The sequence below is a fragment of the Meriones unguiculatus genome, chromosome 20 (assembly GCF_030254825.1).
Source record: "Meriones unguiculatus strain TT.TT164.6M chromosome 20, Bangor_MerUng_6.1, whole genome shotgun sequence".
Classification (NCBI taxonomy): domain Eukaryota; kingdom Metazoa; phylum Chordata; class Mammalia; order Rodentia; family Muridae; genus Meriones; species Meriones unguiculatus.
This window is the reverse complement of record NC_083367.1, coordinates 18,253,028-18,278,181: the sequence shown is the minus strand read 5'-3', so window position 1 is coordinate 18,278,181 and position 25,154 is coordinate 18,253,028.

The window sequence follows — 25,154 nt, the reverse complement described above, 5'->3', positions numbered from 1 at the left end:
GGAGGGATCTGTCTGAAAAAGAGAGAGAGACAGAGGGTGGGCTTAGGAGGGGAGGAGAGAGGGGGTACAAAGGGGATACAAAGTGAATAAACTGTAACTAATAAAAAATAATTAAAAAAAGAACTGTCCCCAGAGACACACACAGAAAAAAGTAACACAGTTGAATAGTTTATTTCTTTATTTCCCTTCTGTAATATTGCTACTTGTGGAACTGATAGTAGATTTTAATGGAAAGTCTATCAGGAAATACACACATCCCCAGAAACATAATTTTACCCACTAGTTTTTTGAGTGAGCAATTTTTAGGTTTCTATGTTTTCATCAAACTTAAAAAATTGGGTTTCTAAAAAAATGTAGTGACTCCTCACCACTACACAAATATTCTAATACTTCCAAAATATGTTTCTGTTTGAATTCTTTGATTATTAATCCTCACTATTAACTTGGTGAGATTTAAAGTCACTGAGGAGACTGAACATTTCTGTAAGGATCATTCCAGAGACACTTAATGAGGAGGAAGCCACCATGAATAGGATCAGAAAAAATTTCTTCAGCAGGAAGTGAAGTTGGAATAATGAAAAAAAAAAGAGCTGATAATCAGAGTATTTTATATCCTATCTCCTTATTATAGACAGAGTAAGCAACCACTTCATTCTTCTAAGCCCATGCATTTCCACAGTGATGGTCTGTGTAGTCCTAAAATGCAACCAAGTAAATCTTCGTTTCTGAAACTGCTTTTGTCATAACAGCAACAAAATAATGGAAGCAAACTCCCTATATATGATGAATGGGGTTTGTGGAAAGATTAGCCATATCGTTTGCTGTGGGTCCCATCATTAGAAACAATGAATTATCAGTTTACCAGCAAAGGATACTATTGGTGTTGGGAGGCTCTACAATCTGTGCTTAAGAGCTTTTGTCATGATCCCCATTATATCTCTTAACTAAATTGTCGTTAATTAGATCATATCTTATGAACATCAAGTGCTTCTGAAAACACTGTGTCAGTGTCAGTCACTAGGTCTGTCAAGTTTGGGTGAAATCCCAGGAAGTACCAGGTAAATTATTTACTCTCATCATTATGTTTGTCTCTTATTTGAGTATTAGGGTTAGGATTAATTTTGACCATCATTATTGATAGTTATACAGAATATATACCTTATATTTTATACCTTATACAGAACATTTGTTTTATTGTTGCAAGTGCAAATGGATACAATAATCCAGTAGAATAATGTCTGCTGGCTTTTGTGTATTTTATTATGTACATTATGTATTGTACTATTGCAAAAAATATATGTTGAATAAAAGACAACTTGCCTGAAATGACCAAATACCAACAAAAGCAACCATCTGGAAATAATCTTTGACTATTAACTAGAGATAACATTGTTAATGGATTAATCATTTCCAGAGTGGCAGGTGAAAGAACAGAAATTGGAGGTGGGAGCATTACTGGGATTTGCCAGAGATAATAGGGGTGGCCCCAGGAAATCTATGGCGTCACCCTACCTTAGACTCCTAGCAGCCGAGGATGTAGAGCCTAAAGTGGCCACCTCCTATACCCAGGCAGGACTTCCAGTGGAGGGATAATGTCATCAACCCACCTATAAAACCTTCAACCCAAAATTTGTCCTTCCTACAATATGTGCAGGGATGAAGATGGAACAAACATTGAGGGAATGGCAAACCAAAGACTGGCCCTACTTGAGACCCATACCATGGGAGATAACCAATCCCTGACAAATTAATGTTTTTCTGCTATGGTTTTAGACTCCTCTGAGTGGCTTCCACCCCGGGGCTGATGGAAACAGATGCAGAGATTCACAACCAAACATTAGACAGAACTTGGGAAGTCCTTTGGGAGACTTGAGGGAAGGATTGAGTGAGCTGGAGGGGTCAAGGAATCCACAAGAAGACCTACAGAGTCAACTAACCTGGGCCCATGAACGCTCACAGAGACTGAAGCACCAAAAAGCATGCATGGTCCGAGGATCTTGCACATGTGTAGCAGATGTGCAGGTTGGCCTTAACATGGATGCCCCAACAAATGGTTCCTCTCTGACTGTGTTGCCTCCCTTTGGATCCCATTCCCCTAATTAGGCTGCCTTGTCTGGCTTTAGCAGGAGTTGATGTGCCTAATACTGCAGCAACTTGATGTGCCAGGCAAGTTGGTACCCATCAGGGACCTTCTGCTTCTCTTGGGAGAAGGAGGTGTGAGAATGGAGGAATGGGGTCTGCAAGGGTGGGTATTGGGAGGAGAAAAAAAGGGCTGCAATAAGGATGTAATATGAATAAATAAATAAATTTAAAAATATAAAATATAATTTCTGCATGATACTGTCTCCCTAGTGTTGATCTTTGCAAGTTCCTACTTCATGTATTTATCATCTCTTTTGGTCTCTCCGCAGAACGCAAGATTATGCATCACTCAATGGAATTGTTCTCATTCATTTGCCATCATCATGATAGAGGACATGCAATAAAACAAGTTGGAAAGTGTGTGAACATAGGTTGACACATGCTGGGACTGTTTGCAACAAAGCTGTTTTGTTGCTAGTGTCTGGCATTCAGAAGCAAAGGCTAGGTTGAAACACAGGCTGCTGGAAACCTGGCCCTGTATCCTGTACTGAGCTAATGATTGAGGGACACTCGGTGTTTTTCAGCGCTTGGTGTCTGCTAGTGTTGTGTTTTTCTCACCTTTCCATGTCAGTAAAGACAGGTATAATTATATATGTCTTCTTTTCTTTCTGTTCCTCTGTATTGCTAATTACTTTTTGGCTTTGAACTAATTGGTAATTATGCTATTCATCTTAAATAATTGGACACCTATTCAATGCTAGAATACTATTAAGGTGTTTTTTTAAAAAAACATGTTCACAAGTTCATGTTTTACTTTCACAAATGTATATGCTTATATCACTTGAAAATACCGTTATTAGAGTAATGACCATGGCAGGTTGTATTTCAGGCTGGGGATTTAAAGACTATCTGTAAGCATATAATAAGTTCTCTGACAGGAATAAAGCTAGCCTGTTGTTGCTTTTGAAATCTGATATGTCACCATTCCAAGATCAGTACAGCCCACCTGTCATACAACTGGCCAAAAGCTTTTCTTTACAATTATCAAAGCAACATAACAATAATAAAATTAACTATAATTGCTAACTCAAGAATGCAAAGTCCCCTTTTATCATTTTGGGGAATTTTCAGTGTAATACATAAGAAAAAATGTTGTTAACCAAAGTATTCAGGAATATGAAGAGTAGAAAAATCAATAGCCTTATATTAATGAGTGCTTTGTAAAAGAGAAAATGTTGATATGTTAGTAGGCAAATGATGAAAGTGTGCGCGCTAAGTGAAAAGAAACTATGAGACACAACAATTATTTCACAGGATAACAAGAAATGCAAATTTACAGGCAAGATAAATAATTTTCATATCAATACATATTTTTGAGTTTGAACATGTCTATTATGATAAGATTCACTTGATACTTTACATTTAAATTTAATTTAAACACAGTAAAATTTTTTAAAAAGCAGAGGAAAAACTAAGAGTGCACAAATTTGAAATAGCTACATAAAATTATAATTTGGTTCATATTATCATTCATGAAGTCATAACATATTATTATTATCACTATATAGAGATCACTGAAAATAGGTTCATGATGAATATGCATATGTGGAGTACACTAAGCAGGATGGGGTTATCAGAAATAGGTATAGATGACTGTTTAGTTTTAGAAAGTCCTATGAAAAATGGAAATACAATGAAGTATTCACATTTGAATTTGATGGCTGTCAAGACTTTCTTATATTTTATACATTACAAGACTTTTAAAAAAAGTAAAACCTACATGAATGCCTGTGTTTCTTGTTCAGCTCATTTTTTTTTTTTTTGTTCTGTTGCTCATTTACAAGAAATGAAGATTTAATTTAAGTAATACTGAACACTTCAGTGACTGCAGATATGATTCTGTGCCTCATTGAAGATGACAGGAGGCTTAATATAGAATGGCATCACATGCTGCCTGCACTGGCAGGGGGCAATCTGGGCCAGCATTTGACTGGTAGCCTTGGGATTTTCACTATGTACCAAGATTAAAGGTACTCCTTATTCTGAATGTAAAAAGGTCAAGTTTGAAATTAAACTGGACAAGTGGTTGATTTCAGTAGAGAATGCTGTCTATGTGACTTTGTTAAGCCAATTATTTTGTTAAATGTTCTCTGAATTCTTATAGCACACACTCTATCACAATGTTAAACATTTCCGAATCAACTGTTATTTATTTTTGTTTTGTATTTTAAGTGATTATAATCTTAATGTAATTCTAATCTTATTCATCTCCCATCCACACCTTATTCATCCAAATTTTGTGTCATTTTTCCAAAACACACCCAGTTCAAATAGTGCTGCCTGTAAATTTTTAGCTGTGTGGCCATCCATTAAGCACATTAGACCTACCAAGGGCCACATTGTAAGAAAAACTCTTTCAAACTACAAACATCTCTCAATTATCAGCAATTCCTTCGGCTAACATTGGACTTCATTTCTACCTTGAGTATGGCTAGAGCTTGCACATAGGTCTGATTTAACACTGTCACAAACCACTGTAAGATCATAAGTTCAAACACCATACTTTGCACAAAAAATACTGTTTCCTGCTTTATGGAAGGAGAGGGAGTCCTGGAGGGGACAGGAACTCCACAAGGAGACAAACAGAGCCAAAAATCCTGGGTCCAGGCAGGCCTGCAGATACAGATGCTCCAACCAAGGACCATGCATGGAGAAGAGTTAGACCCTCTGAACAGATGTAGCCCACATGCTGCTCAGTTTCCAATGGGTTCCCTAGTAAGTGGAACAGGGGCTGTCTCAGACATGAACTTAGTGGCTGGCTATTTGATCATCTTCCCCTGGGAGTTCCAGCTTTGCCAAGCCACAGATGAAGAAATGCATCCACCCCTGATGAGACCTGATAGGCTAGGGTCAGATGGAAGGGGAGGAAGTGCTCCCCTATCAGTGGATTAGGGGAGGGACTGGGAGGGGAAGAGGAAGGGAGGATGGGTCTGGGAGGAGATGGGGGGTACAGCTGGGGTATAAAGTGAACAAATTGTAATAAATAAGTAGATAAAATAAAACATGAAAAGAAAATCCTGTTTCCTTATTGTTATCCACTACCACAGCCTCTTTCAGTGTTTCCTGACTATATTATACAATGAAACATGATCCGTGGATGGAGAGGATGTGGCATCCATGTCCCATTAAGATCTGAGCCTTCACAGCTACTTTTCTCTGTATCAGGGGGAGTATGAGTTTCTATTTTAATCATCATCTTCAGCAAAAAGAAGCTTCTCTACTGAGTTTTGAGTGATTCACTGATGTATGGGTATAATAAGAATTCATTAGGATTCAGTTTACTACTATATGTCATGAATTGGCTACCAAAAGGAAGCTGCTGACAAGGGTCTCTGACACCCGTCCTTGGTCTGAGTGTTTCAATGTTTCCATTCTGCACATGTTTCCTTTTTGTTCCCATCTGCTTCAGAAGGAAGCTTCTTTGATGATAGCTGAACAATATTCTGAGCTAGGAGAATAGCTGAGTGTGGTTAAGAGCCATTTGATTGCTATTTTCCTTTGGCAGAACAGTAGTATTTGGGTTGCCCCTAGGCCCCTTGCCAATCTAGACTCAACAGTGTTAGGGATAGATTCCACCACATGGAGTGGGCCTTAAATCTAGGCTGATATTGGATTGTTCTCCCACAACATTTTTGTCACTATTTGTGTTTTGGGTTCTTAAAATGATATTTTTCTAGCTAAATCGATTTACCAACAAACTTCATGATTTTATTTTTTAATGGCTGAGCAATATTTTATTGTGTAAATATGCCACACTTTTCTTATGCATTTTTATATTAATAGACATTTAGGCAGCTTTCAGTTCCTAACTTTTAGAAATAGTGCAGCTATGAATGCAATTGAGCAAATGTCTCTGTGGTAGAATGAAGTATCCTTTGTGTAAATGTGCAAAAGCAATTTAACTAGATCTTTAGGCAGATCTATTCCCAGATTTCTGGGGCACTCCAACATGATTTTCATAGTCGTACAAATTTTCATTCTTTTTTTTTTTTCAATGCTGTTTATTCAGGAACATTGAACAATCCTCGGACCCCGGAGAAAGCCAGCCCACAGCTTAAATAGCCTCTGGGTAGCCAACCCAGGCGTGCCATGGGGGCAATGCAGATAGGTCCACATACATGGAAGCAAGCCTGATCCTCGGCCTTAGCCAAATGTGGAGTTGTTCGTGACAGAGAGCACTCACCATCGGGAAGGTGGAAGGCGGAAACCAGCTCCATCTTTAAGGCATAGCATTCCGCAGCTCTCTACAGTTCCCCCTTTTTGTTTTAGACGCATCAGGCAAGAGTAGAGGTCTGATCTAACAGCAGTGGATAAGTGTTCTGTTATTCTACTTCCTAGCCGGCCTGGCTTGTCATCTATTTTATTGATCTTGGTCATTTTCTGATTGATGTAAGATGAAATCTCAAAATAATTTTTATTTTCCATTTCCCTGGTAACTAAGAATGCTGAACATTTCTTTAAGTGCTTCTCAGTCATAAAATACAATTTTTAGAGAAATAAAGAACAATTGACTTGATCCTGATGCTATCATTTACATTTGTATTTTAGATGGTTATGATGATCTAGTAATTCATATTCATAGAAAATTCACTCAAAAATTGTTCTCATTAAATCCCTATGGATTATTACACAGATGTGTATAATACACACACACACATACACACACACGAGACTGAGAGAGAGGGAAATGTAAAACAATGATATAATCTATAGGGATTTAATGAAATTGCTTATTTTAAGGTGCCACATTTTTCAGAATAATACATTTTTACTACATAGTCAACATTTGCCAGTAAATTTGTTCTTTCTTATGTAAAGACAAAAAAATTAAGTAGCTTTGATATCTAAAATCTTTTCAAATCTCTGTGCTAACTAACTTCCACAAGTTCCATTCTGTAAAACTTGTCACTAGTCCATGGCTATTCTGTATGTTCTGCCAGATCTTTGCCAAGTGAGAGAATAATAATGATGATAATGATGATGATGACATCTTGTCCATTAATACTTTCATTCTTAGCTTAACAAAACTCTTGATATCCATGAGAAAGATGATTTGAAGATCTTTGCAGCTTCTTTGTGAGACATTTCTGAAATATCTTTTCTCAAGACACTTTTAGTAATATTCAAGCTTGAGTTGTATATCTATGGTCTTAGGGAAAGTATTAAAACTGAAGCCAAGTCTTTCTCTGTCATTTGATGGTCCTCTATTGAGAATTCTCTATTTAGCACTGTACCCCATTTTTTAATTTGTTGCTGTTAAACTTCTTAAGTTCTTTGTGTGTTCTGAATATCAGCCTTCTGTCAGACATAGGGTTGGTGAAGTTCCTTTCCCAATCTGTAGGCTGTTGTTTTGTTCTGATGACAGTGTCCTTTGCTTTACAGAAGGTTCATAAGGTCAGTTTCATGAGGTCCCAGTTATTGATTGTTGACCTTAGAGCCTGTGCTGTTGGTGTTCTGTTCAGGAAGTTATCTCCTGTGCTAATGAGTTCAAGGCTCTTCCCCACTTTTTCTTCCAACAGGTTTAGTGTGTCTGGTTTTATATTGAGGTCTTTGATCCACTTGGATTTTAGGTTTGTGTAGGGTGATAAGTATGGATCTACTTGCATTTTTCTGCATTCAGATATCCAGTTAGTCCAGCACCATTTACTGAAGATGCTATCTTTTTTCCATTGTATGGTTTTGGCATCTTTATAAAAAATCAGGTGTCCATAAGTGTGTGGTTTTATTTCTGGGTCTTCTATTCGGTTCCATTGATCTACAATTCTGTTTTGAGGCCAGTACCATGCAGTTTTTATAACTGTTGCTCTACAGGGAACAGGACAGAAGCCTCTCACAGATGGCTTCTGAAAAACTTCACCCAGCAGGGTATCAAAACATATTCTGAGATCATAGCCAAACTTTGGGAAGAGCACAGTGAATCTTATGAAAGAAGGGAGAGATAGAAAGACCTGGAAGGAACAGGAGCTCCACAAAGGGAGCAACAGAACCAAAAAACCTGGGACAGGGGTCTTTTCTGAGACAGATACTCCAAACAAGGACCATGTGTGGAGATAACTTAGGACCCTTGCACAGAAGTAGCCCAAAGCAGCTCAGTATCCAAGAGGGTTCCCCAATAATAAGATCAGGGACCATTTCTGACATGAATTCATGTACTGGCTCTTAGATCACCTCCACCTGAGTGGGAAGCAGCCTTACCAGGCCACAGAGGAAGACAAGGAAACCAGTCCTGAAGAGACCTAATAGAATATGTTCAGATTGAAGGGGAGGAGGACCTCCCCTATCAATGTACTGGGGGAGGGGCATAGTAGAAGAAGAGGGAGGGAGAATGGGATTGGGAGGGATGGATGAGGGGGCTACAGCCTGGATACAAAGTGAATAAACTCTAAAGAAAAATTTTAAAAAATAAAAACAAACAAACAAAAAAGCTAAAGCTAAATAGAATGCACCCAGGGAGCTATAAGCATTTGTTTCAGGAACTAAATGGATGATGAACTTTGACTTCCATTCTGAGCTCCCTTTCATGGCTTTTCCATATTTACATACCAGAACTGAGAAGAGACAGAGGCTGTGCTATCAAAAGAGCATTTGCATTTTCTAGTGTGTCAACTGTGCTGAGAACAAAATATCCTTCACATAATAGCTAAAGTCAGGGCCCAGAACAGTAGCCTCACTTAGTTCATTTCTATTTTGTGTTCTGTGAATTGTGAGATATTTAATGAAAGGTGGCTTATGTTTATATTTATCAGAAATTCTTTGAGTGACTGTTAATCACTGCACTTAGTAAATGCTGTTGAACATAACTATAGGTGTTTCTTACATATTGCAAATATAAATATTTATTCAAAGTGGATTCTAGCATAGCAGCATATTTTAGTAAACTGCTATCTGATTCACACCTTGCAGGAGTACTCTGGAAAGCCATCTTTTCACTTTCTAGGGTTAAAAACTTCCACATTTTACATGAGTATCTAAAATAATATGTTAATGGACTCCATGTTACCATTTTAAAGTGAACATTAAATGTGACTTTGAATGCGAAAAAGTTATACCTTTTAGTTTCAGAAAGAAAAGAAAAAGAGGTTGCATTTTTATTTTTTTTCTCCAGCCTGAGTATAAAGTGAAGGAAGAATAAAAGACAGTATTTGCCCTATGATAAAAGACAGGCTAAGAAATATGATAGGTTGTAAAGAGGATCAAAAGCTTGATTCATCCAACTCTTGTATTATGATCAAGAATAAACAGAAGCCTACATTTAAACATCTGTTCAAAGACAGAAGCAACTGGGGTGAGTTCACAATGTATTATTCACTTTACCATTATTCTTATATTTATGGTATCCTAGTCTTCTTATAGCCTACAAAATTCATGTATAAAAAATAAAATAAAAACTATAACAATCTCATAATATTTTAAGTAAGTTTGTGTTAAGCCACATAGATATCCTTAACTGGCCACAAATAGCCTGTGGACTCTATATGTACTTTAGCAACTATGAAACAGCTTTGCAAACTCATCTTCAAACAGAAAACTACCTAAAATATATATTTTAAGTTACTGCTTACAAATCTATGTTCCTTCATTACTTTGAAAACTATTTAATTGTGAAGCTTTGCAATATACCAATAATATTTGCTCTAAAAAAAATGCCTAAGGGAACAGCACATTTAACGTTAGAGAAGATGTTGGGACCAGCTAAAAATTTAAATGTATGTTTGTATAACTGATTTTCTCTTACTGTGTAACATAATATTTCTAGTTATGTAAAGGCAAAAGTGCTGCTTCGCACACTCATGCTCATTACATTTAAAAAGGAAAGTAGAAGCTTACTGCTCAGCAAATGAAGATTATTAGTATAGTCATCCACAGTGTGTGTGTTAAATGTGGTAAACCACAAATTACTGATTTCAACCTTTTCCCCTTGAAACTTCCCCTGTAGGAAAGTTGGGCTGTTGCCATAATTTCAGCAAATGAATCCATAGGTAAAGTGCTTCATACATTTGTTACTGCAGAAGGTGATTATAAATGACAGAAAAACATGTTTCAGTAATAACCCATTTGCATTTATGTGTATAATTCTGTATTCCTTATACATAAAATCTACTGGTAAGTATTGTGTTTAATGATTTTAACCATTCTGATAGGTGTAAGATGTAATCTCAAAGTAGTTTTGATTTCCATTTTTCAGATGGCTAAGAATGTTCTACATTTGTTTAAGTGTTTCTCAGCCACTGGTGATTCCTCTATTATAAACTCAGTGGCTGGCTCTTTGCCCCCTCTCCCCCCACCATACCTATGGAGAGCAGAATTGCCAGGCCACAGAGGAAGATAGTGCAGCTTATGAGACCTGATAAGCTAGGGTTAGATGGAAGGGGAGGAGGACCTCCCCTAACAGTGGACTTGGAGAGGCGCATGGGAGGAGATGAGAGAGGGAGGGTGATATTGGGAGGGAATGAGGGAAGGGGGCTACAGCTGGGATACAAAGTGAATAGACTGTAATTAATATAAAAAATAAAAATTTAATTAAAAAGAGTTCTCTGCTTTGATCTGTTCCCCTTTTTAATGGGATTCTTTAGTTTTTTTTTTTAAATATCTAGTTTATTGAGTTCTTTTTATATTTTAGATTTAGTCCTCTATTGGATGTGGAGGTGGTAAAGATCTTTTGCATTCTGTAGGCTGCCATTTCATCCAATTGTCAGTGTCCTTTATGTTACAGAATGTTTCATATGGTCCAGTTTATAAATTGTTCTATGCAGACCAGAAGCAGTACACCATTGATGAGGCCAGCCTCAACAGAACTCATTGAATACAAAGAAGTCACACTTGGGCTTCCATGGATCTTTTATTTCCATCTGCCCATAGCTTGTAAAGTCTCATTAGGACTGTCTGGATCCTCTTCCTCCGTGGACTGGCAAAGCAGTGTCATCAGAGGTGAGTGATCAAAGAGCAGTTAACTGAGTTTGTGATAGAGACAGGTGCTGATCTGATCACTCTCACTCAGAGATCCTCCTGGAGAATGAGCTGCCAATCGGCCGCGTCTGAACAAGGGGTCTAAGTCCTCTCCATACATGGTCCTCAGTTGGTGCATCAATCTCTGCAGGAACCCCTGGGTTCAGATCTTTTACTTTGGTGGTCTCCTTGTAGGGCTCCTGTCCCCTCTATATCCCTTTAATCCCACCCATCTCTTCCTCTGTAAGACTCCCTGGGCTCTGCCCAAAGTTTGGCCCTGAGTCTCAGTATATGTTTGATCCCCTTTTGGGTGAATCCTCTATAGTAGACAACCATTCTGTTTTCTCTCTTACACTGTTTCTGGTGTCTAGCCTGTTTGCTATTTGAATGAGATTTAAGCATCCTCCCTAGGATCCTCCTTGGTGTCTAGCTTCCATGGATCTTTAGCCACCCTATTCTCGTTGGTGCAGGAAGATACTCTGCAGGCATCCCAAAAGAAACATGGACAGCAATCCAGCCAGAAATCTGACCTATGATCTGTCCAGAGCACAAAATACAGTAGGGCAAGGGTGGCACATAAGTAGCCTGAGTAGCTAACCAATGTTTACAATGACTTAAGTCTCACACCCGAAGAGGGAACCCATGTCCTTTATTTGTTTTCTTGCCCCCCCCTTTATATATAATTCAATAGAGAATTTTTCCGTTTCCATTTCATTAAGCTTTCTGTTGTTTTATGCTTGATATACAGCTTTAATCTGTAGTGGTTATGCAGTGAGTTATTTCTAATTTTTTGTATATATTCAGACTTGATTTATGCTTGAACATAGGATCAAATTTGGAGAAAGTCTCACGAGGTGCAGAGAAGGAGGTATGTTCTTTCGTATGGAAATGTTGCGTGAATATCTGTTAGCAACCCCTGGTTTATAATGCCTCTTTTGTCTCCATAACGTATCCACTGGTACGATTGCGGTATTGAAGTCTCCCACTTTCAATGTATGAGAGTAAACGTGGTTTAAGCTGTAGCAGCGCTCTTTTACAAACATGTATGCCCTTGTGTTTGAGGCATAGATTTAAAAGCTTTAATGTAATCTTGGTGGATATTTTTTGATGAATATGTAGTATTCTTCCCCATGTCTTTTAATTAGTTTTAGTTTGAAGACCATTGTGTTAGAAATTAAAATGGACACACCGGCTTACTTCTCAGGTCCATTTGCTTTGAATATATTTGTGGAACCCTTTAACCTAAGGTTACATCTATCCTTGATATTGATTTGTGTTTTTAGTATGCAGAAGGATAGATGCTGTTTTTACATCTATTCTGTTAGTCTGTGTCTTTTTATTGGAGATGAGACAACTGATATTGAAAGACAGCAGTGACTAGTGACTGTTGATTTCTCTTATTTTGTTGTTAGTGTGGTAGTATGTGTGCATGTGTGTGTTTCTTCTTTTTTAGGTTATTATTATTTTATATTACAATTTATTCATTTTGTATCCCTGCTGTAGCCCTCTCCCTCATCTTCTTCTAGTCCCCACCCTCTCTCCCTCTTCTCCCAATATTTCTTCCCTCTAGTCCACTAAAAGAGGAGGTCCTTATCCCCTAACTGTCTGACCCTAGCCTATCAGGTTTCATTAGGATTGTCTGGATCCTCTTTTTCTGTGGCCTAGCAAGGCCACCTCCCTAGGGGGTGGTGATCAAAGAGCTGGCAACAGAGTTCATGCCTGAGACAGCCTTGCTCCCCTTACTAGGGAATTTCCATGAGAACTGAGCTGCCCCTGGGCTATATCTGAGCAGAGGTCTAGGTCCTCTCTATCTGTGGACCTCTTGGGCCCAGAATTTTTGGCTCTGTTGGTCTCTTTGTGAAACTCCTGAGTGAGGTAACCAAGAAGCAGAAAGACACACATGGTATAGACTCACTTATAAGTGGATATTAGATATATAATATAGGATAGTCATACTAAAATCTATATTCCTAAAGAAGTTAAACAACAAGGGGGACCTTAGGGAATATGCTTAATCCTCATTCAGAAGGGCAAACAGGATAGACATAGCAAGTGGGAGAAGACAGGGGACAGGGCAGGAGCCATCACAGAGAGCTTCTGAAAGACACTACCCATCAGGGTACTGGAGCTGATTGTGAGGTTAATAGCCAAGCTTCAGGTACAGTGCAGGGAATCTTATGGAAGAAGGGGAAGATAGAAAGACATGGAGGAGATTCTCCTGTTTTGATTTTGCTGGTCTGCGGTTATTCATTCCCTTTGTTTACTAGTTGTAGTTAACCTTCTTAAGTTGGAGTTACCTACTAGCACCTACAATAAGGATGGATTTGTAGATAAATATTGTTTAAATTTGGCTTTATAATGAATTTTATTTCATCTATCCATGGTTATTGAAAGTTTTGGAAGGTTTTGTAATCTGGACTGGCACCCATTGTGTCTTAGTATCTGCAGGACATCTGTTCAGGCCCTTCTACCTTTTAGAATCTCCACTGAGACATCAGGCATAATTCTAATAGGTCTGCCTTTATAAGTTTCTTGTTATTTTTCCCCGTGGAATTTTCAATATTTTTTCTTTATACTATAAATTTAGTGTTTTGACTATTATATGCTGAAGATATTTTCTTTTTTGGTCCAATTTATTAGGTGTTCTGTATGTCTCTTGTGCATTTATAGGTATCTCCCTTAAGTTAGAAAATTTTCTTCGATGACTTTGTGGAAAATATTTTCTGAGCTTTTGAGCTGGTACTTTTCTTCTTCCTCTATCTGTGTTATTCTTAGGCTTGGCCTTCTCATAGTGTTCCTTCTCATTGTGTCAGAAAGTTTTTTTTTATATTTAATGTTTTCTTTGACTATCCATCTCTTTTTTAATTAAATTTTTATTTTTTACATCAATTACATTTTATTCGCTTGTATCCCAGCTGTAGCCCCCTCCTTCATTCCCTCCTAATCCCATCCTCCCTCTCTCATCTCCTCCCATGACCCTCTCCATGTCCACAGTTAGGGGAGGTCCTCCTCCCCTTCCATCTGACCCTGACCTGTCAGGTCTCATCAGGACTGGCTGAAATGTCCTCCTCTATGGCCTAGCAACCCTGCTCCCCCCTCACAGGGGGTTTTGTGGTGGTCAAAGAGCCAGCCACTGAGTTCATGTCAGAGACAGGCCCTGTTCCTCTTACTAGGGTATCCACTTGGATATTGAGCTGCCATGGGCTATATCTGAACAGGAGTTCTAGGTTATATCCATGTATGGTCTTGGTTGGAGTATCAGTCTAAGAAAGTACCATTGTGTCCAGATATTTTGGTTCTGTTGCTTTCCTTGTGGAGCTTCTGTCCTCTCTAGGTCTTACTATCTCCCCCTTCTTTCATAAGATTCCCTACACTCTGCCCAAAGTTGAGTTATGAGTCTTAGCATCTCCTTTAGTACCTTGCTGGATAAAGAAAAAAAGACAGCGTCTTCAACAATTAACACAAGGCATCCCTGCTGGTGTGAAAAGTTATAATACAGGGATGAACTGGGGAAGGAAATTCAGAAGATATCTTTGTGATTCAATGAGAATGAGGTGAAAGCAGAAAGGGGGACCATAGCAGGTTTTTGTTACAGAACTAGAGATAAGACTGGTAAGACTGGATCTGGAAGAGCAGAAGAAGAGGTGTGAATTCAACTGTCAGCCTGATTCTTACTCGGCATGATTAGTCCTTTGATTAAGAGGACATGCTTGCTGGGTTTTGAGGATTGGGACAAAACAACAATGGGGAAGGCTAGAAGAGGATGGTTTGTGGAACCCACATGAGATGGGAACTGATAAACGAACAGGGAAGGCTGTCACCAGTGTTCTGCTGCAGAGCTAGGGATGAGACTGGGGGATTGGCTTTGGGGGAATTTGGAGTTTGAAAAAGAAAAGATCATCAGGCAGCCTCTGGTTTTCCTGCAGGTTGCACCTGCCTGTGGTTTAGCAGGAGGTGCTTTTTGGAGATGGAGCCTAAAGAGATAGAGATAAAGTGATGAGTTGAGGGAGATTTTTTTTTACCTTTATTAATTATACTTTATTCACTTTGTAACCCCCCATAAGCCCTTCCCTCCTCCCCTCCGAATCCCACCTTCCCTTCCCTTTCTTCAGGCATGCCCTTCCTCAAGTCCACTGAAAGGGGAGGTCCCCCTCTCCTTCCTTCTGATCTTAGTCTATCAGATCTCATCAGGAGTGGTTACATTGTCATCCTCTGTGGCCTGGTAAGGCTGCTTCCTCCTCAGGGGGAGGTGATCAAAGAGCAGGCCAATCAGGTCATGTCAGAGGCAGTCCCTTTTCCCATTACTATGGAAGCCACATGGACACTGAACTGCCATGGGCTAGGTTAGGGGTTCTAGGTTATCTCCATGCATGGTACTTGGTTGGAGTACGAGACTCTGAAAAGACCCCTGTGTTCAAATTTTCTGGTTCTGTTGCTCTCCTTGTGGAGTTCCTGTCCTCTGTAGATCTTACTATTTCCCACTTTTTCCATAAGATTCTATATATTCTGCCCAACAGTTGGCCATAAGTCTCAGCGTCTGCTTTAATAGTCTGCAGGGCAGAGCCTTTTAGAGGCCCTCTGTGGCAGGTTCCTTACTTGTTTCCTCTTTTCTTCTTCTGATGTCCATCCTCTTTGCCTTTCAGGATGGGGATTGAGCATTTTAGTCAGGGTCCTCCCTATTGATTAGTTTCTTTAGATGTACAGATTTTAGTAGGTTTATCATATATTATATGTCTATATGAGAGTATATACTGTGTGTATCTTTCTGCTTCTGGGACAACTTACTCCAAATGATTCTTTGCAGTCCCACCATTTACCTGCAAATTTTATGATTTGGAGATTTGGAGGGTATGATCTAGGGGACCCACAGGCGCTATGAGGCTTGGTTGATTCTTTATACCTTTATTTTCAAGGTATTTTGTTGAGATAATATATTATTCTGTGAGCCTGGTGTGGTGGTGAATGCCTGTAATCTCAGCACTCAGGGAGGCAGTAGCTGGTGAATATGAGGCCAGCATGGTCTACAAAGCTAGTCAAGGAGTGGCTATAGAATATTTGCTAGCCTCACACTCATCTCAATCCACCAGTGTGAAATATTATAGCATTACAATCATGAGCTCCTTCAAACATCTCTGATTTCTACATTTTGTTTTGTGAAACAGTGTTTTTTTTAATTTTTTATTAATTACACTTTATTCATTTTGTATCCCCCCATAAGCCCCTCCCTTCTCCCCTCCTGATCCCACTCTCCCCCCCCTTTCTGCATGCATGCCTCTCCCCAAGTCCACTGATAGGGGAGGTTCTCCTCTCCTTTCTAATCTTAGTCTATCAGTTCTCATCAAAAGTGGCTGCATTGTCTTCTACTGTGGCCTGGTAAGGCTGCTCCCCCCTCAGGGGAAGGTGATCAAAGAGCAGGCCAATCAGATTATGTCAGAGGCAGTCCCTCTTCCCATTACTATGTAACCCACTTGGACACTGAACTGCCATGGGCCACATCTGTGCAGGGGTTCTAGGTTATCTCTATGAATAGTCCTTGGTTGGAGTATGAGTCTCTGGGAAGTTCCCTGTGTTCAAATTTTCTGGTTCTGTTGCTCTCCTTGTAGAGACCCTATCCTCTCCAGCTCTTACTATTTCCCAGTTCTTACATAAAATGCCCTTCACTCTGCCCAACAGTTGCCCATCAGGCTCAGCATCTGCTTTGATAGTCTGCAGGGCAGAGGCTTTCAGAGGCCCTCTGTAATAGGTTCCTAGTTTGTTTCCTGTTTTATTCTTCTGGCTTTCAGAGGCCCTCTGTAGAACCCTAACTAAAACGCTCAATCCCCATCCTGAAAGGCAAAAAGGATGGACATCAGAAGAAGAAGAAAACAGGAAACAACCTAGAAACACTGTTTTTTGATGATGTATCTATTGACCGTTGACTTGATCATTCGATTTCAACTTGCCAGAAAATAAGATAATACCTTTCACAATTTTAAGCCAAATTCAAGTTTAGATTTCTTGTCAAACTTTATGGAACCTTGAAAAACCTTAATAATATGAAGAAGAAAATACTGACACATAAGGGCTATCAGCTGATAAACTCAAAAATATTTACCAAGAAGAAAGAAAAACACTGTTGTTTATAACTAGCAACCCAGTAAATGTCTTAAAATAAATTATAATTATTTGTAGCTGCTATGGTATTTATGAAAATCCTGAGTATTATGTGCTGAGTACATTCTATTTTATTGAAACAAAGCTTACTCTTTCTTGTATTGTTTCTTAAGACTGATACAATTGTAGGATAAACATACTAAAATCTGTACATCCAAAGAAGCTAAACAAGAAGGAGGTCCCAGGGTAAGATGATCAATCCTCACTTAGAAAGACAAATGGGATGGACATTGGAAGTAGGAAATAACAAGAAACAGGACAGATGCCTACTATAGAGGGCCTCTGAAAGACTCTAGCCAGCACTGTATCACAGCAGATGCTGAGACTCGTAACCAAACTTTGGTTATGAGAAGTGGGAGTTAGTAAGACCTGGAGAGGACAGGGGCTCCACAAGAACCAAATATATCTGGGCACAGGAGTCTTTTCTTAGACTGATTTTCCAACCAAGGATCATGTTTGGATATAATGTAGGGCCCTGTTTGGATGTAGCCCATGGCAGCTCAGTATCCAAGAGGATTCCCTAGTAAGGGGAACAGGGACTGTCTCTGATATGAACTCAGTGGCTGGCTCTTTAACCCCCTCCGCGCATCCTGAGGGAGGAACAGCCTTGCTAGGCCACAGAGGAGGACATTGTAGCCAGTCCTGATGAGTCCTGATCATCTAGGGTCAGATGGAAGGTGAGGAGGAACTCCCCTATTAGTGGACTTAGAGAGGGGCAGGGAGGAGAAAAGGGAAGAAGGGTGGGATTGGGAGGGATTGAGGGAGGGGGCTACAGCTGGAATGCAAAGTGAATAAACTGTAATTAATATAAACAAATTTTAAAAATTAATAAAAAAGTGACACAATTGTCAAACTTTATCTCATTTGATAATCACAGAATCACTGAGAGAAAGGTAAGAGGAAATAAGTTAAGTTAACTTTATATATTCTTTCATGTACCCTGGGCATAGTCATCTCTTCTGCGCCCACCTTAAACCGTGCTACTCTATTTTTAATACATTTATAAGTTATAATTAATTTTTTGCACAAAAACTACTTGCTTCAGTGATGGTTTATTCATTTTACTTCTCATATGATAATGACAGAGATAGAACATTTTATATTTTGGTCCTCTAATGAGGATTCTGGACTTCACTTGATTCAGTTTTCTTCATGTCACTTAATAAAAATATCTAAAATTTTGTTTATACTGTTCTAACAGTGTCATTGTATTACATTTAATAACTATCTTATTTAAAAGCATAAATCATCACAAAAATTTTGCCATCCTTTGGCAGATGATCTATAGTTTTCAGCTCACTAATATAGAAATTTGGACAAGTAAAGGGATTGAGCAGCATTTTCTAGAATCGCTGGGGGAAGTACATTGCATATTGCTTTGCTACAGATCACATTTGAGTGGTTGAGATTTCACTGCCCTGAAGCAAGTTATATTACGGGCCATTTATTTGTCAGAGTAGGGTTTTATTAGCAACCAGTTGCAATGCCTTGCATGGAAATGAATCTTCTCCCAGCCTGAGCACACAAGACTAATGGAGTTCAAAATCACCCTCCATCTGGGAGCCTTAGCCCAGGATCAGGGAGGTGAGAGGAGTGAAGTTAATGTCCTGCCCTGCTGCTCAGACACAGCTGACAGCAAACAGTGCCTTTGAGGATGTGGTTTCATCTCGGGCTTCTGCTACTGAGTATCAGCCTCCTATGTCTTTTAGCTTATTCACATATTTGTGGTGATAGTAAATCAAAGTTCTAGACACACATGATAGGGAAATTGTGACTTATGCCATTTCAAAACAGGAGAAAATAATGTTATAGGACATTTATTATGGAACACAGACATAAATACTTAAAACTAATTCAATTACAATGGGCATCGGAGGGTCATTTGATGCAATAAACATTTGTGTAAAATAAGATTAATTTTTCAGTAACAGTATCCTCCATCTCTAATAATTGATGTTCTGCTTTCTGTGCTTATGAATGTAATGGGTGTCTTATTTAAATGCCATTGTTAGGTGGAAATAAGACCATTGTAAAGTGACTATATAAATAATACATTTAACTACATCTTATACCGTGTGACTATCACAGAATATCTAGGAATATTCCAGTAGCTGATGTGATAGAGCATCCAGTCAACCTGATATGAAAAAATGAAAATACCATTCAGATTTAATCCAGCACACATAATAGACAGACTTTATATTTTATCCTAGGGGTAAAGAAGTGGACGATAGTATCCAGAAAAACAAAGACAAGTAGATGCCTTGTAATGAGTGATGTTTTTAAAGGGCCACCAGACTCAAAGCCACTGTGCGGGTTGTAGAACTGTAGTTATGCCTATAGAATAAAGAGCTTTCCCTCCAATGACAACCTTTTCCCAAACATCTGCATTTTCTGAAGAAGAAAGGAATACATAATTAAAAATGGAGAAAACAAGTGGAGCACTTGCCAAGCAAGTCCCTGGAATCATTTCCTACCACACACATAAAGGGAATGAGGGAGGGGGCTACAGCTGAGATACAAAGTAAATAACCTCTAACTAATATAAAAAAATAAAAATTTAATTAAAACAAACAGACAAAAAATGAAACAAACAGAGAAGGGTCCTTCTAAGTGTCACCATCTTGTCTCTTCCAAAGCTATACAAAACCAGAGATGCTTTCTTTAGGACACAACCATGTCTCTGTCCACTGTCTATAGTGGAGAGCACACAATTGGGTGTGAAAATCTTTTGATAGTATGTATCTTACTATTTATTATTTATTGAATTCACATTACATTGGAATGATTTCCCTGTATCACTTAGGTGCATGTACCTCATGATATTTTCACAACAATGAAGCCACTCAAGAGCATTCCTCACAGTTTATGATTAATGAACATGTACCATATGCTTACATGCCAGGTACTGAATCTAGATTTTCAGAATATTCATAACTGCACACTGTACTGTTTTTGTGCTTACAACCCTTTACATCAGCCCTTTCATTATTTTTCTTAATTGTAATTTTCAATGTCTTTGAAGAGAGATAGCTGACAATGATTTTCACCAATGCCAAGTGAAAAAAGAAAAAGATGGCTCTTGTGGTTATTTGTTATAACCAAAAATTTACCCCATTCTTTCATAATCTTGGAGAATTATAAAGTAGGTAAGGAGTAAGGATTACTTCCTGATCTTTGAGGGCTACTAATGCATATTATCTGTGTCTAAATCATGAATGTGGTTTTTCTTCTAACCCCCAGACTGTTAGATTTTTGTCCCTCGAGATGGTAGTTCAGCCTTTACAAACAGGATTTTTGTTGTTGTTTGGGTTATTTGTTGTTATTTTGTTTGTTGTTTATTTTTGTATATCATAGCAATAGCAGATCATTCTGGATACTTGACGTCATTGTGAAAGAACCTAACTTGAAAGTCTTGATACTTTTAATATGAAAAGTAGATTAGAATCCTCTCACACTGGCTTTTTTCATATACACTACAACTTGCACTTAGTGTATATCCTGGAAAATCATACTTTTTCATTTTCCTCTACTTCAAACTTCTTCTCTACAGGTTTCTATAGGCTCATTGTATTATAGAACATAGCACTCCCATGAAGAATTACTTCTTTGTCAAAGATCTGGTATCCATAGTGTGTGGGTTTATTTCAGGGTGTTCTATTTGATTCTATTGATCCACCAGTCAGTTTCTATGCCAGTACCATACAGTTTTTAGTATTGTTGCCCTATAGTATAGTTTGAGATCAGGGATGGAGATACCTCCAGAAGACTTTTTATTGTAGAGGATTGTTTTGGCAATTCTGGGTTTCTTGTTATACCATATGAAGTTGAGAATTTTTTTTTCAAGGTATGTGAAGAATTGTGTTGGTATTTTGATGGGAATTGCATTGAATCTGTAGATTGCTTTTGGTAAAATGGCCATTTTTACTATGTTAATCCTACCAAGCCATGAACATGGGACATCTTTCCATTTTCTGATATCTTCTTCTACCTGATCTTTGACAAAGATGCCAAAACAGAAAAAAATGGGAAAAAGATAGCAACAAATGGTGCTGGTCTAACTGGATATATACATGTAGAAAAATGCAAATAGATTCATAATTATCACCCTGCACAAAACTAAAGTTTAAGTGAATCAAAGACCTCCATATAAAGCTAGACACACTAAACCTGTTAGAAGAAAAAGTGGGAGGAGCCTTGAGCTCATTGGCACAGGAGATAACATCCTAAAACAAGCAACTGAATAGCTTCTATAAAACAAAGGACACTGTAGTCAGAACAAAAAGACTGCCTACAGATTTGGAAAGGATCTTCACCAACCTTATATGTGACAGAAGACTAATATTCACTATGTATAAAGAACACAACAATTTAAACAGCAACAAATCAAGTAATCCAATTAAAAATGGGGTACAGAACTAAACAGAGAATTCTCGATAGAAGACTATTGAATGGCAGAGAAACACTTAAAGAAATGCTCAATGCCATTAGTCATCAGGGCAATGCAAATCAAAACGACTTTACACCCATCAGAATGGCTAAGATCAAAAACTCAAGTGACAACACAGGCTGGAGAGGATGTGGAGAAAGAGAAATCCTCCTCCACTGCTGGTGGGAATGTAAACTTGTACAACCACTCTGGAAATCAATCTGGCGCTTCCTCAGACAACTAGGAATAGCTATTCCTCAAGATCCAACTATACCACTCCTAGGCATATACCCAAAAGAGGCTCAAGTGCACAGTAAGGACATTTGCTCAACCGTATTTGTAGCAGTTTTACTTGTAATATCCAGAAACTGGAAAAAACCCAGATGCCCCTCAACTGAGGAATGGAAATTGTGGTACATCTACACAATGGAATATTACTCAGCAATAACAATCAAGGAAATTATGAAATTTACAGGTAAATGATGGGAACTGGAAAAGATCATCCAGAGTGAGGTGTCCCAGAAGTACAAAGACAGACATGGTATATACTCACTCATAAGTGGATATTAGACATATAACATAGGATAAGCCTACTAAAATCTGTACACCTAAAGAAACTAATCAAGAAGGAGGACTCTAGCTAAGATGCTTAATCCCCATTCAGAAAGGCAAAGAAGCTGGACATCAGAAGAAGGAGAAAACAGAGAACAAATCAGGAACCTGCCACAGAGAGACTCTGAAAGGCTCTGCCCTGCAGACTATCAAAGCAGATGCTGAGAATTATTGCCAACCTTTGGGCAGACTGCAGGGTATCTTATGAAAGAAAGGGGAGATAGAAATACCTGGAGTGGACAGGAGCTCCACAAGGAGAGCATAAAAACCAAAATATCTGGACACAGGGGTCTTTTCTGAGACTGATACTCCAACCGAGGACAATTCATGGAGATAACCTAGAACTCCTGCACAGATATAGCCCATGGCATTTCAATGTCCAAGTGGGTCCTATAGTAATGGAAACAGGGCCTGTCTCTGACATGAACTGATTGGCCTGCTCTTTGATTACCTCCCCCTGAGGAGGGAGTGGCCTTACCAGGTCACAGAGGAAGACAATGCAGCCACTCCTGATGAGACCTAATGGACTAGGATGAGAAGGAAGGAAAGGAAGATCTTCCCTATCAGTGGACTTGGGGAGGGGCATGCATGGAGTAGAGGAAGGGAGGGAGGGATTGGGAAGAGAGGAGAGAGAGAGCTACTGGGGGATTACAAAGTGAATAAAGTATAATTAATAAAAAATGTACAGTTAAAAAAAAGGAATTACTTCTTCCCACAGCCTCTCTTACATAATCAGCTGTGTATTGACAATGCTTAGAATTCAGTTAGAAGACAGGACTTTCCTCACTCCACACAGCCCTTGTACCATAACAATGTCTAGACTTTTTTTAAATTCTTTTTTTTAAATTTTTTTATCAGTTACATTTTATTAACTCTGTATTCCAGCTGTATCCCGCTCCCTCATTCTCTCCCAATCCCATCCTCCCTCCCTCATCTCCACTGTGCCCCTTTCCAAGTCCACTGATAGGGGGGACCTCCTCCCCATTCATCCAATCCTATTTTATCAGTTATCTTCAGGACTGGCTGCAAAGCCCTCCTCTGTGGCCTAACAGGACTGCTCCTCCCTTCGGGGGTGGGGAGGTCAAAGAGCCAGTCATTGAGTTCCTGTTAGAAATAGTCCTTCTTCCCCTCACTATGGGAAACCAATTGGTTACTGAGCTACCACAGGCAATATCTGAGCAGAGGTTCTAGGTTATATCCATACATGCTCCTTCGTTGAATGTCAGTCTCAGAAAATACCCTGTGCTCAGATATATTTGGTCCTTGTGGAGCTCCTATCCTTTTCCCATCATACTAACTCCCCTTCTTTCATATGATTCCCTGTACTCTGCCAAAGGTTTGGTCATGAGTCTTTGCTTTGAAAACACTGCCAGTTAGAGTCTTTCAGATGTGCTCAGTAGACTCCTGTCATATGTTCAATGCACATCCCATCTGTATTTCTAAATGTGGATTGATCATCTTACCCCATGTCTGCTCTCTTGAAATCTATCTGGCATTTTCTAAGACAATTAGGAATAAATAGTGCCTCCTCAAGATCCATCTATACCACTGCTAGGTATATACCCAAACTTTGCTCAAGTACACAAAAGGGATACTTGCTCAACCATGTTTATAACAGCTTTATTTGTAATAACCAGAACCTGGAAACAACACAGATGTCCATCAACTTAGGAATGGGTACAGGAATTGTGGTATTTTTACACAATGGAATACTACTCAGCAATCATGAAATTTGCAGGCAAATGGTGGGATCTAGAAAAGATCATTCTGAATGAAATATCCCACAAGAAGAAAGACAAACACGGTATAGACTCACTTATATAGACATATAAGATATGATAAACATAATGAAATCTATACACCTAAAAATAGACTTTTAAAATTCTTAATGCTTGACTTATTAATACCTTACTCCTCTATTTATCCTGCCATCTATTAAGGCCCAGTCATTCCAGAGGAGGTAAAAAACAGTTTGTGTTCCTGGCTTACACTGTTTCTCTGCACAAAACCTGAAAACACTTTGGAAATTTTGATGTATTTAATTTAATGTGTAAGTGAAGACATTCATGACTTCTCCATTTCCAAAGAAGCTTATACTCTCAATACCGCCTGTCATTTTCTTATTTAGGTCTGTTTCTCATGTGTACAGGTTTCTGTTTAATTTCCTAAAAATATTTCTGTCCACCTTTCCATCTTTGATAGTTTTTTTCTTTTCAATTTACTTGTCCGATTGTTCTCACCATCACTTCACAGCTATGCTGACATATCCTGCCTAATATCACTGTATTTTTCCTAAGTGCTTTGGTCTAGGCTGTCTTGTTTCTAATCCTATACATCATATATCTTATCATATTCTATTTTTCACAACTTCAGTACATAATACAGTATTAATACAGAATTTCAACTATGAAGCCATATCAGCTTGAGGTCCCAACTCCAAGCTTTCCTTAATGACTATCGTCTGCATAAACTCTTGGTCTTTCATTTTCTCCAGTGTTGCAATAATTTCTTAAACCTACCTTCAAACAATAAGAACAGGCAAATTCAGAATTATCCTTAAATTTCTTAGGTATTTGGTACAAATTATGCTCAAATCCATGGTCAATAAATTCAAGCCATCATAATTCTCTAGCCACGCTGTGGTTTTTCTTTCCAATCTCCTTCCCAAATTCTTACTGCCTTGAGTATCCCTATGTATTTTAGCCACCTGATGCCAATTTCTCTACATAAAACATGTGTAACAGCAAATTGCCACTAGGTATGAATTCTATTATTGTCTGTCTGCTAAATCAACTTCTAATTGTGTTTGCAATTGTGCATCAGATTACACTGTGTCTCCTCTCATAAGTTAAAGGTGACATTATCACTCTCT